Source organism: Grammomys surdaster, unplaced genomic scaffold (assembly GCF_004785775.1).
Source record: "Grammomys surdaster isolate TR1022 unplaced genomic scaffold, NIH_TR_1.0 64, whole genome shotgun sequence".
Taxonomy (NCBI): domain Eukaryota; kingdom Metazoa; phylum Chordata; class Mammalia; order Rodentia; family Muridae; genus Grammomys; species Grammomys surdaster.
Window position 1 is genome coordinate 649,322 of NW_021604566.1, and position 13,278 is coordinate 662,599.

Genomic DNA, 13,278 nt, shown 5'->3' on the forward strand with positions numbered 1-13,278 from the left:
CAACAATACACTTATTTCTGAGTATTTATTTAAATTTGGGAAGGCAATATTAGCAAAGCACTTGATATTTTAAGGTTGCAAATGTTATTTAGACTATTGAACACATGTAGATTCTCCTGAGTGTAAGCAATGTGCAACCAGTATATGGTCATTTGTTGTTAATTCTTTCTCTTATTGGAAAAAAAACTCGGCTTTAATTTTTTTCCCCAAAGCTAAATTGCATATTTGGTTTTGATAATGTGTTCATTATCATATAATGAGTAACTTATTCATTGCTATATATGCTTATATTATATATGAATATAAAATGTTTAAAAATATTAGGTCTTGCCTTAGCTAGCCTGGAACTCAATATATAGGCCAGGGTGGCTTCAAGCCAGGAGCAATCACTCTGCCTTTACCTTCCAAGCCCTAGGGTTACAGATGTACACTACAGTGCCCAAATTCAACTGCAGTATTTTAACTGTGTGTGTGTGTGTGTGTGTGTGTGTGTGTGTCTGTGTGTGTATTTATGCACCTATGCATTTATGTAGAGGACAAAGGTTAACCTCTTCAGAAGCAACACATCTTGTTTTTTGAGACAGAATCTCCCAGTGGAGAGTCAGGAGCTCACCAATTAATCAGGCTTGCTAGCCAGCAAACCCTCAGGATCCATCTGTCTCCAAATCCCCAGCATTGGGATAACAAGTGTTCACGACCCATTTGGCATCTGTCTGTGGTTACTGTGGTTACTGGGATCAAACTCAGGCTCCCACACTTGGATGGGAAGCACTTTACTGAGCTGTCTCTCCAGCCTCTAAAAATACAGTTTTAAATATGTTAAAGAATCAATAGCTGGGCAGTGGTGGTTCACACCTTTAATCCAGCACTTGGGAAGCAAAGGCAGGTGGATGTCTGTGAGATCGAGTCTAGCCTGGTCTACAAGGAGCGTTCTAGGACAGCCAGGGCAGTTACACAGAGAAACACTGTCTCAAAAAACAACCAACCAAACAAACATAATATTTTTTTTTAATTCAGATAGGTCTCATGTTGCTATCAAGTGCAACATGTGTCCAAGGATGACTTTGAGTTAGTGCCCCTCCTGCCACCAGCCTTCTGAGTGTTGGGACTACAGGTATGCACCGCCGTGCCCAGTTTGTGTAGTGCTGGAGATTAAATCTAGCTTCATATAGTCTAGGCGAGCACTTTAAAATGAGTTAGATTTCCAGTGCCAGGCCAGTTTTTTTTTTTTTTTCGAGACAGGGTTTTTCTGCGTAGCCCTGGCTGTCCTGGAACTCACTCTGTAGACCAGGCTGGCCTCGAACTCAGAAATCCGCCTGCCTCTGTCTCCCAAGTGCTGGGATTAAAGGCGTGTGCCACCACTGCCCAGCGCCAGTTCTTATTTTTATAACACTCTAAGCTAAAAAAAAAAAGAGAAGAAGAAAAGAAAAAGGTAATCTTTCTGTGAAGTCCTTTTGCCAACAAATAAATAAATACCTCCCCCAAATAGACAAAAAATAAAAAGAAACTGCTGTCAAATGAGATTACTAAAGTGGACTTTTTCTTCTTTAATGATAAGCTTGTTTTTAAAACTATTATTTATAGGATCCAGAGCAATGGCATAGTTTTTAAGAGTACCTACTGCTTCTGCAGAGGACTGTGTTCAGTTCCCAGAACTGACTGGTCGCTTACAACCGACTTAACTCCAGTACCCAAGGATTGGAAACCTTCTTGTCTCCATAGACACTAGACATGCACAAGGCATACAGATATACAGTCACACTGAACACTCTCAGACATAAAGTAAATAAATACTTCTAATTATAGAGACATCGCCAACTTTTTATTACAACTTCATTTAGGATTCTGCTTAATACATTAAATACCTTGGTTGTTGCTGTGGTAACATATCTGCCAGAGGCAGCTTATGGGAGGAAGGGTTTACTTTGGCTCACAGTTTAAAGGAAAACAGTGTTGGGCAAAGGGGTGAGGCAGAAGCATAAGGCCACTGGTCACACTGTGCCCACAGTCAGGAAACCTGGGGGACAAACCCTGGCACTCAGCTCGACTTCTCCTTTTCCATTTCTGTTCAGCCTAGCATCTCAGTTTATGGGTTGGTGACAGTTACATTCAAGGTAGATATTTCCCTGTCAGTCAAGTGCCTCAGACAGAAGTGTGTCTCCTACTTGATTCTTTTTTTTTTATTTATTTTTTTTTTGGTTTTTCGAGACAGGGTTTCTCTGTGTAGCTCTGGCTGTCCTGGAACTCACTCTGTAGACCAGGCTGGCCTCGAACTCTTGAACTCAGAAATCCACCTGCCTCTGCCTCCCAAGTGCTGGGATTAAAGCCCTGCACCACCACCACCCGGCTCCTACTTGATTCTAAATCCAGTCAAGTTGACATTGAAGACTGGCCATCACATTTAGGTAATGTGTAGCTTAATAATGCCTGGCTTGTGAACCAAGCATTAGAGAATATGAAGTTCTTACCATGAAAAAATGTGAAGCAGTGATTCACACAAGTTTCTGTTATACATCCCAGCTTCTCTTGGATGTATACAGTGTGAACACTTCTATTAGAAATACCAGTCACGCCGGGTGGCACACGCCTTTAATCCCAGCACTTGGGAGGCAGAGGCAGGCGGATTTCTGAGTTCGAGGCCAGCCTGGTCTACAGAGTGAGTTCCAGGACAGCCAGGACTACACAGAGAAACCTTGTCTCAAAAAACTAAAAAAAAAAACAAACAAACAAAAAAAAAAAAGAATTGACATCTAGGGAAGAGAAATCTTCCTGAGATTTCCCTTCTGTTTCCTTTCCAGGTAAAAATGAATCACCTGTGATGTCTGCTCGAAAAACCAAAAAAAAAAAAAAAGAAGAAGAAGAAGAAGAAGAAGAAGAAGAAGAAGAAGAAGAAGAAGAAGAAGAAGTTCTAATCCTGACACTGGCTTCCGGACTTATTCTACTCAGACATTCGATGGGCCATTGACAAGGACATCAAACAGCTAGAGATTGCCATCACTAATCTGAAGAAATCCCTCGTTTCACTGTCTGAAGTGATCTCCAAAAACTGCAAAGGACTTTATTGGACTTCATTTACTCTTTTACAATAGAAAAGGCTGTATACAGCTCTTGACTGTGTACAGCCCTTAAAGAAGAATGTTGCCTTTACACAGACAAGACAGGGATGGTTAAAAAGGGCATGAAAAAGGTCAGAGAAGGCCCTGAGAAAAGACAGGGAGAGAAAGAGAAAGATGAGTGCTGGTATAAGAATTGGTTTTCAACCTCTCCATGGTTGTCAACCTTACTTCCTCCCATCTTGAAACCATTAATTGGGTTATTTTTGCTTATTTCTTTAGGTCCCTGGGCCTTAAATAGGCTGACTAACTTTGTGAAACAACAGATGATAATTTGGTAGCAAAACCTATTCAGATACATTATCATAAGTTAGCTATGGAGGACCATGAGACTCAGGATGAGGTTGTTACTCTATTCAGGGTGTTCCCAAAACCCATCTCCACCCAATCTAAAAGAGGGGACTTCTGCCCCTAAACCAAGCAGGAGAAGGGCCACCCAGAACCCCCTTTGACTGGCCGATCTGAATTCTTGCTTAGGCTGTGAGGCTAAGCACTGGAAGGGAATATAAATAAAAGTTAAAAATATCTCTCTGGGTTCCCTGAGGGACAAGCCTGACTGCATACGGGTTGATGTCAAAAGTATCCCCTCTCCAGGAAAAAGACATCGGGACAGGTATGGCCCTCATGCCTCACTGGACAATGACAGGAGGACTGGAGCCATTACAAAGTCTCCTTCAATTACTGGAGGTCAGGCCTCTATCCCTGCCTTCGCAAGATTAGAATCACCACAGCCCTTATATTTAGAGAAGGGAGGAGATGTCAGGGGCAGCCCTGCTTACACAATGAAGGCCTAAAATCAACCATAGGCCTAAAATCAGCAATAGGCCTGACATACATGCATGCTTACACAAAGTCTTGGGTCTCTGTGAAAAAACACTGAAACAGATGGCTATAAGCTATTGTAAACAGGCAGCTTTTGTGGAAATTTACCAGCCTGAGTAGTCATAGACCTTGTAAATGGGTAGCCTTGTTGGATAGCACCAACTTAGATAAGAACAAGTGAATCATAGGCAGAGTCATAGTGACCTGTCTCCTGAACCTTCACCCAGCCGATACCCTCTTCTGAAAGATATCTGTATTCCCCCTGAACACCTACACTCTGGTGTCATCTCCTTCCCCACATCCTGCCTTTTTGTGTTTATAACCCCTGTGTGAATAAGTAAAAATTACGATTTGATTTTAAGAAAAGAAGAAGAAGAAGAAGAAGAACCATTCTTGCTCTTTCTCTCAGGCCCATAGTGCTGGCAAAATGAGCAACTATTATTGCTTCTGTATCACCAGGAATCTCCAAAGTCACTGACAGGACCAGAAGTGGCATGGTAAACAGTACAAGAAAGCCCACTTAGGCACACCTCTGAAGGCCAATCCTTTTGGGGGTTGCCTCTCATGCAAAGGGAATTGTGCTGGAAAAAGTAGGGGTTGAAGCCAAAAAGCCAAATTCTGCCATCAAGAAGTGTGTCAGGGTGAAGCTCATTAAGAACCGCAAGAAGGTCAGCATTCGTACCCAGTGATGGCTGCTGGAACATCATTGAGGAAAACAATGAAGTTCTGGTTGCTGAATTTGGTTGAAAAGGTCATGCTGTAGGTACTATTCCTGGAGTCTGTGTTAAAGTGGTTAAAGTAGCCAGTATGTCTTTTTTGGCTCTATACAAAGGCAAGAAGGAAAGACTAGGATCATAAAAGGTTGGCAATGGAAACACAGTAATAAATTTTCATATTCTGAAAAGAAGAGGAAGAGGAGGAAGAGGAAGAGGAAGAAGAAGAAGAAGAAGAAGCACCATTCTCAGCCCAGTCCTTGGAATAGCTCATTCTGTCATGATCAAGGCTGCAGGGAAAGGAAGACATAGCAGAGAGGCAGAGAGAGACCTTGGCTTGAATATGAAGCCAATGTGGACTGGCCTTCATGGTACCACAGAGAAAGCTGGGACCCAGGACCCTTGGAGCCCAGAGGCAGCAAGCTGCTTCAGTCCTTCTTCAAAGGGTAGACGGACCACAAGGAGGCGGGCACTAGGAAAAGAGAGGGCTGTCTTTCCAGGGGCAGCTATGTTTCCAGTTTCAGCTACTAGAGGGCAGAATTGCAGCACTAGCAAAGATGAAGTGTTTCCAGCCCTGAAGAAGCTGATGGCCGAATTAGGCACACATCCAAGTTTTTTTTGTTTTGTTTTTTGTTTTGTTTTTTTATTTTTCTTAAAAAAAAAAAGGAAAAAGGTGAGGTAAGGTACAGGCCAGGAAAGGTTCAGGAAACGAGGGCAGGGCAGAGCTGGTGGGTGGAACCAGGGTGTGGACGGAGCAGGAGCTGAGGTGGCACCTAACAACTGCTGATGGGATTCAGGCTGACCTCCAGGTCCTGGCGTCGCCTCAGTTGAGTGTCTAAGGTGTGGCCACCAAAAACAAGAATCTCTGATCCTGAAAGCTCCATCTTCTTTCAGAGTTGGGGGATGGGGAGTCCACCTAGGGAAGAAAGTTTTCCAAGGGAAACTCCCAGGAAAGTTGGAGGGGATCCAGAAGCAAGTAGAGACAGAATATGGGGGTGGCTTGTCAGAAGTAAGGGATGACTTTTCAGGGGAGTGGTGAAGAAATTCTCCTCAGTCAGTAAGCTGATAATTAAAATCCTACCAGCCTGCTTCTTCCTGATCCTAAAGCTCTGATCCCTGATCCAAATCAAGGCCCAAGAAAGACAGAGTCCTCGGGGTACCTGCCAGTCATCTAAGGTATGGTGTGAATTAGTGACTGACCAGAACACTAATTGACATTACACAGTGAATATGTACAATGGAAAAGGGTTTTAATTTATAAGAAGAAGACATCTTAATTGAAACCAAGCATGATTGCATAGGACAGCAATCTCTGATACTCAGGAAACTGAGTATTAGTTCAAGGCTTACCTGAGTGAGTTCAAAGCCAGCCTGGGTAACTTTTTGAGAACCAGTCTCAAAATGAAAAACTATAAAAGAGCAGAGAACATAGCTTTGTGAGAGAGTTCTTGCCTAGCATGTCTGAGGTTCTAGGTTTGAGCCCCAGTACCATTTTAAAGGGAGAGGGGGCAAGGTAGGACAATTAGCCAAATATGCCAGTAGAAACCTGTAATTCTAGCCCTCAGGAGAAAACTTAAAGTCCTTTGAGGCTATATCAGCATTTGAAGTCAGCCTGAGCTACCTGAAACCTTGTCTCAAAATTAGTTCCACTCCCAGAATCTTGGGCGGAGGAGCTCAGCTAACTGAGTGGCCGGGCAGTGGTGTCGCTCGCCTTTAATCCCAGCACTTGGGAGGCAGAGGCAGGCAGATTTCTGAGTTTGAGGCCAGCCTGGTCTACAGAGTGAGTTCCAGGACAGCCAGGACTATACAGAGAAACCCTGTCCCAAAAAAAAAAAAAAAAAAAACAAAGAGAGAGATTTTAATAAAGATACTGGTTTGAATTTTTTATTTAGTATTGGGATCAAGTTTAGTTTCAAACATGCCAGAACCTCCAACCCCCAAATTCACATCCTCTCCTTCCCCTCACATTTTTAATAGTGTTCATGGTGTCTCCTGCCTATAATTCCAGCACTCAGAAAGCTGAGGCAGGAGGATCAAGTGAGTTCTAGGCCAGCCAACCAAGGTTATATAAAACAACCTTATGTAAAAAAGCAAAACAGGACTGGTGAGATTGCTCAGGGGGCAAAGGTGCTTGCTGGCAAGATGATGTGAGTTCAGTTCTGAGGATCCAGATGTGGGAAGAAGAGAACTGATCCGCACAAGTTTTCCTTTGACCTCGACACACATGCTATGACACATAGATATACACTTATGAACATGTAGGCAATATGTAAATAAATAACAACAAATAGTGATCAGTGGGATAGTAACTCTACAGAGACAAGAATGGGAGCCAAGCAGAATGGCACACACCTTTAATCTCAGCACTAGGAAGGCAGAGGTAGATTGTTCTTTGTGAGTTCAAAGCCAGCCTGGTCAACATAGATAGTTCCAAGACAGCCAGGGCTACCTAGAAAGTCCCTGTCTTAGAGGGCAGGGGGAAGAAGAAGCGGGAGGAAGAAGAGGAAGAGAAAAAGAAGGAAAAAAGAAGAGAGGAGGAAGAGGAGAAAGAAGAGGAGGAAGAGAAGGAAAACAGTAGAGGCCAAAAGGGTCAGACTGCATAGCAGAGCACTTGCTTGGTCTATAGGTGGTTTTATTTCTAGCGTTAATACCGAGCAGAGACTAGTAAGAGACTAGTGAGCAGGGTTTGAATGAAAGCTGATGATACCGTGAAAGAGGGAAGAAGCAGAGAGACATGGAGAACTTTCACAAATACATGACAAAAATGAAAATGAGTACAGACTATTGCTAGAAGTTTCTCTTGAACCATCACACAGATGGTGCAACAGCTAGCTCTGTTCAATCTCAAACAGTCTGGGCTGGATTGATGGTTCAGTGGTTAAGAGCACTAACTGCTCTAGCAGAGGTCCTGAGTTCAATTCCCAGCAACCATATGAACAGGGAAGAGGGGAAAGAGGTATTTGTCCCAGAGGACAAAGGACTGCCTCTGGATAGAGAGAAGACAGACATGACCCATAGACAAATAGCAGTTTATAAAAGTAAAAGGGAGCTGGGCAGTGGTGGCACATACCTTTAATCCCAGCACCTGGGAGGCAGAGGCAGGCAGATTTCTGAGTTCGAGGCCAGCCTGGTCTACAGAGGGAGTTCCAGGACAGCCAGGGCTACACAGAGAATCCCTGTCTCGGGGAAAAAAAAAAAAAAGTAAAAGGGAAATCCCATGTTAGGATGAAGTGTTTACTTTTTTTTTTTTAATTTTAATTTTTATTTTATTTTATTTTTTTGGTTTTTCGAGACAGGGTTTTGCTGTGTAGCCCTGGCTGTCCTGGAACTCACTCTGTAGACAGGCTGGCCTCGAACTCAGAAATCCACCTGACTCTACCTCCCAAGTGCTGGTATTAAAGGCGTGCGCCACCACTGCCTGGCGAGGTGTTTAATTTTAATTGGGCATTTTAATTAGATGAGCTAAAAGGACCTTTTGATTGCTGGACTTCAATATTTTGATAGATGGACCTTGGTGGTCAGCCTCAGAAGGAGGAAGTGGCCATATAAGAGAATAGACCTTGGTGGCCAGCCTCAGAAGGAAGAAGTGGCCATATAAGAGAATAGACCTTGGTGGCCAGCTTTAGGAATGTAATCTAAAGGTTTTTAGCAAGGAGAGGGGATGGGGAGAAGGACAAAGCCTGACAGAGCCATGCTTGCCACACTCGAGCTGGCCAGAGTGCCTTCACTGGACAAATGACTTGGTGGAGGGAGGGAGGGAGGGAGGGAGGGAGGGAGGGAGGGAGAGAGGGAGGGAGGGAGAGAGGGAGGGAGGGAGAGAGGGAGGGGAAGCAGAGAAAGATTAGACTGAGTGTTCCGAGACTCTACCCTCAGGGAAAGGGCATTAGAGAATATCTCAGGTAAGAAGTGTAGCCCACCACACCATGTATCTATCAGTCAGTCTACTGCTTCAGAACTGCCGGGATGAGGATGTGAGGGTCACCAGGACAAAGCATAATTCCATGGATATAAGGAAGCTGAACCATCCATGGAACTTGCAGATTCCCTTTCTGGCTATAATGTGTGTGGCTCAGTGATAGAGAGACACGAAGTGGAAACTTAAGGGTTCTTTGGAAAGTCAGTTGTGTCAGACAGTGTTTTGCTGGGGCAATCACGTGAAGGAGTGTTTTCCTGAAGCAGACACAGTGAATGGACGTTTTTGCTAAAGCAAGCATGTGAAAAGATGCTTGATGAGAAATTCTTTGCTAAAGCCACACATGTATTGGTCCACCTTACACTGCGTAGTTGACCTCTATTTGTTTGGACTCCATAGAGAGAAACTCACCAAAAAACTTCTGCTGGTATACTGTGGCTTCTTGCCACTTCTGTGGACCCAGGAAAATTGGCAGAGTGATGTCAACTGAGACAGATTCATGTGGAGTTTTGCTAAGTCAGACTCATGTGTTGAGGCGAGCCATGTGATAAGGCAAACCCACGGAGCACATGTCATGTTTGGAGGGAGTATAAATAAGACTGTGGATTGAGAGAGGGGCTTGCTCGTACAGCTAGCTCTGCAGTGATCGTTGGTCTCAACTCTTTGCTGATCTTTGATTCCCTGAGTGAGGCTTAACTGAGGACTTCTCCTGGTGTTCCTGTTGGTCCTGGTTCCTCCTGCTGACTTGTGCTGATTTGGCTGAGATCTGCTGGGTTATGGCACAGCTGCTGCTATCCTGACACTACAGAACTGGATTGGTGGCTTATCCATGAAGTGTTGTGAGTAGATAGAGCCACTGCTGACCTGTGAACTGAACTACTGATTTCCTGAAAACAAAGATGGAAATTGCTCTAAAGAACAATCTCAAAACATGTCCTCTTCCCCCGTATCCTTTCTTTTCTACTAACTCTGGTAAATGGTGGGCTAGAAGAGAGGTGAAAGTGTTCAAGAACCATCACTGAAAGTAGGATTTTAACAATTAAAGTCACAATGAAGTCTGTGGTGCTCTGAGTTCAATCATTGCTCATAAAAGAAAAAAACACAACCCATTTTTATCTCTGGTACTGGGAACAAACCCAGGTTCTCATTCACGTTAGAGAAATAGGAGCTTCTGTGACAAGGCCGTTATAGCAACCTGGGGTGTTTCTGTTTATACCCCAACCCTAAGAGGAAAACTGTGAAAGAAATCTTACAGAAGAGAGATGTCAGACTCAAGACATGTCAGACCAAGCTAATCTAAGAACCAGAGACAAATCCTAAGTAGGAGAGGGTCAGCTTGCTTGACTACTATAATCTTCCAAGATTATAGATTTTGTTAAAACAAAACAAAAATAAATACACATGGGAGGGTGGAAAGGTTTCTGTGGGCAAGCCTGATGACTGACATGAGTTTGATCCTTAGGACCCGTCATGTAGAAAGCTGCACACACACACACACACACACACACACACACACACACACACACACTTTCTAGTCCCAGCTCATATCTACTGAATTAATAAGAGAGAGCATTTGTGTTTTGTGTCTGTATCAGCATCCTGAGGCAGCTGTAACTTAGATCATTTAGAGCAGAAGGCCAGGCAGGAGTATTCCCTCTGCAGCAGAGCACCCTGACCCTCTTTGACTGAGACGTACACAATAATGCTCAGATTTCAAGTTCATCTCCTCTAAGTGCTTTCTTTAACCTTTAGGTCTTGCTATCACTGGTCTTTGATGAACTCTAGTGGAAGCCAAACTCAGTATTTATAGAAAACTCAGAACCAATTCACCCTCAATTCAACTTTTTCCTTTTTCTGTGCATACATGCTGTGTGGTGCTGAGATACAGTATGCATGCAATTAGAAGGCTTTTCTTTATTTAATTGTGAAATTGGTTGGCTGTAAAGTCTCGTTGGTTCTTGATATTGCACAGACACTCTCAGGACTCTGCCACGACAGCTTGGAGAATGATTAAAAAGAGACTTACTATTTTCACCACGTTTTATACTGTCTCTCACCTCTTCGCTCAGGGAAGCCATTTCCTCAAAGAAGATCCAAGAGTGTAACTTCTGTCCTTCTTGAGTTCAGAAGAAAGTTCCCGAGTAGGAGCAGTTTGATACATCTGGAAGCGCAAAGCAGGAAGGACAGGAGTGAAATCGGGAGCTTCTCTGTACACGGCTGGGATTCATCTGGTCTGTTTTCTAAGATTTTTTTTCAAATTGGTTTGTTTGTTTGTTTGTTTGTTGCTGCCACTGTTACTATTATTGATACAGGGTTTCTCTATATAGCCCTGGCTATCCTGGAACTCACTCTGTAGACCAGGCTCACCTTGAACTCAGAGATTTAGCTGCCTCTGCCTCCTGAGTGCTGGGATTAAAGACATGCACCACCATGCCTACCTTCCTTCCTTCCTTTTTTTTTTTTTTCTGAGGCAGGGTTTCTCTGTGTAGCCCTGGCTGTCCTGGAACTCACTCTGTAGACCAGGCTGGCCTTGAACTCAGAAATTCACTGCCTCTGTCTCCCAAGCGCTGGGATTAAAGGCGTGAGCCACCACTGCCGGCCCTTCCTTCCTTCTTAAAAAAAAAAAAAAAAATCTAGGTCTCACTTTCTAGCCCAGGCTGGTCTGAAACTCATTATGTAGCCTAGGCTGGCCTCAACCATGTGACAATCCAGCAATCCTTTTATCCTCAAAGCTTCCCAAGTGCTGGGATTACAGGTCAGGACAGGGTCTGTTTTTATTGTTGCTCCTTTCAGACAGTCTCATTCTTCATCCTCTTGTCTTGGTCTTCTGAGCGTTGACATTACAGACATACAGTGAAGTAGCTCTATACCTGGTTCACTTAGTCATTATATCAGCCCTGAAATGATGCTACCATCAGCTTCCTTCCATTTAATATTATTAAAACAAACACACAAACAAACAAACCAGATCCATAAATGGAAGCTCAGAAGAGTTATGACAGTCCATTTCTTCAGATAGGAAAGCACAGCTCCTAAGTGACTGGTTCACAATCACAGAATTTCAGAGCAGGCAATAGTGGTTGCCAAGAATGGGTTGGAACCATGGGAAGAGGTGGCACAGGAGAACTGGGTACACTTATTTTAGGGTAGTGCAAAGGATGCCGATGGAACTGCTCAGTATCTAAACTGCACAGATCTTCCCACATGACCATAGTGTATAGATCTGAACACTCACTTAAGTAATACTGGGGACCTTTGAATAGTGCATTTTATTAATAACCTCGTTATAAAAATGCTGCTGTTTGGGAAAATGATATAGGTGCAGAGAATTTCTCAGTGTAATTTCTTAGAACTTTGTATGAAACCATAATCATCTCAATACACTCTTCCATTAAACTAATGAAGAGTCAGGTTGTGTCCCTGGTGGCTGGGTCTTGCCAGTTGCACTATATACTACCCCCAAGTGTCACAGAGGAAGATATGATCTGAACCTTACAACCCCCAGATTAGCTCACTGAATTCTCAGCAGGCTGGGGAGTGGGCATCTCCAAGCCTTACCCTAGGAGATAGAATTAAAGACAGAAAAATGGATTTCTCAGAACAGACTTCCTAAAATGTTCCCATCTTGAAAGCCAGGATGACCTAAACTCCACGGAACACTGAAATTTTTTTGTTTGTTTGTTTTTGTTTTTTCCAAACAGGGTTTTTGCTTTGCATTGTTTTATGTATACCCCTGACTGTCCTGGAACTCACTCTGTAGACCATGCTGTCCTCGATCTGAGAGATCCACCTGCCTTTGCCTCCTGAGTGCTGGGACTAAAGGACTGAGTGCCACCACTGCCTGACAGACATTTTCACGTGTCTGAGTCAATTATTGTGATGCATGCTCTCTGAGTTTCCCTTGACTCCTGCACTCAGATACTGACTGGGATAGTAGTAAAGGTAGGAGAAGGTTTGAGAGGTAGCTCAGAGGTTAAGAGCGCTGATTGCTTTTTTAGAGGACGGAGTTCCGGACCCAGCACCTACATTGGATGCTCACAACTGCCTGTAACTCGAGCTCCAGAGGATCTGACTTGTCACCCTCTGGACTCTAAGGGCACCTGCTCGTGTATACACTTTTTTTTAAAGGTAAGAAAGGAGAAAACTGACATTGAACTTTAAATCTGTGGCGTGAGGCAGTTGGTGTTGATAGAAGGAATAATGATATTCTCCAAGTGATGATGTGTGCAGAGCCAGAGGTAAGGCTGACCCTCACCCAGCCTCCTGGCCCCGCAGCCTTCACTTCACGGCCCAGGCCCCACCTGGGTGTTCCTTTCTTCTCCTTCTGTCATATTGCTTTTCTGCTTCATTTCTCTTCACTCACTTTTCATTTTCTTGATACATCTTTCTATGACTATGATCTCATTTTAATTAAAATAAAATGTTCCAAATAACTAAAAACTAGCATGGAAACCATAGAAGCCCCAAGACACACATGTTAGTCTTTATCTCAGTTTTCTTTAAGACTTAATGACCTCCATGTAAGAGGTGTGCAACTCTTGTGAGTGCTGCAGTGCCACAGCTTCTTGTGCAGCATGCCTTGCTGGTGATCAGAAAGCCTGACTTGTTCTCTCGGCCCCCCTTCCAACTTGCCACTTGGCCTACAGTGTGTCTGTCTCCTCACTGTTACAGGGCCCCAGACCTTAGCACAACTGACTCCATGACAGAACTGCCATTC

At 43.7% G+C, this 13,278-nt stretch overlaps 1 pseudogene; it reads left to right on the forward strand.

Moving 5' to 3' along the window:
• The first annotated feature begins 4,362 nt into the window (after positions 1-4,362).
• On the forward strand, positions 4,363-4,793 carry LOC114622404 (annotated as a pseudogene).
• Positions 4,794-13,278: the final 8,485 nt, after the last annotated feature.